Source organism: Apaloderma vittatum, unplaced genomic scaffold, assembly GCF_000703405.1.
Source record: "Apaloderma vittatum isolate BGI_N311 unplaced genomic scaffold, ASM70340v1 scaffold17941, whole genome shotgun sequence".
NCBI lineage: Eukaryota > Metazoa > Chordata > Aves > Trogoniformes > Trogonidae > Apaloderma > Apaloderma vittatum.
The window spans coordinates 1-774 of NW_009699893.1; positions in this window are offsets into that span (position 1 = coordinate 1).

The following is a 774-nucleotide window of genomic DNA, read 5'->3' on the forward strand; positions in this document are numbered from 1 at the left end:
TCATCCTGCGCTGGGCTCCAGATCCAACTTTTTGCCCGAAAAGGTGTTTTCCAACCCCGAAATTAACACACAGAGACATTAAACCAGGAGTTGGGTATTTATTTTATAATTTTTTTCTTTTTTTTCCTTGTAACCAGAGAAGGACTGTAACCCGTTTTCATCTAGAAGCCCCCGCGCGCCCCTTTTTGCAGAGAAGCCGGTGGCGGCTGCGGCCGGCGAGGGACAAACGGCCCCGGAAGGCCAGCACGGACGGATGGACGGACACGGGATGGGAGCCGGAAAGCAGACCTGGAAGGGGTCGGTGGGGTTGGTTTTGGCACTAAAAAAAGGAAAACGGAGATAATCCGGTGGAACTGGGAGGAGGGCGAATGCTTCTGGCTCTCGCTGCGGGTGTTCTTCCGTGCCCCTGTTCAAGTGGATTAGATTTTCCGAAGGCTTTGAGGGTCCAAAATCCACCGCCACCACATGCCTGCACCATTGGGTCTGCTTGCAAATTCCCAGCCTTGCAGCCACAGAGGGAATCGATTTACCTCTCGACTCTGGAGCCGGTTCATCCTTCGTCCTTTCCTCACCAAAGAGCATCATCAGTTCAGTCTTTTTCTTTAAAAGAAGCTAATATACAGAATATAAAGCAGAATATTTACAACGGTACAGTAAACAGGTTCATTTCCACACCGATCAGTAGTCTGTTTTGATGTGTATAAAAGAAATTCTTACATGACCTAAGAGGACCTGACAAGAAGTGACACAGCATGGGGAAAGAGGCACCAATAT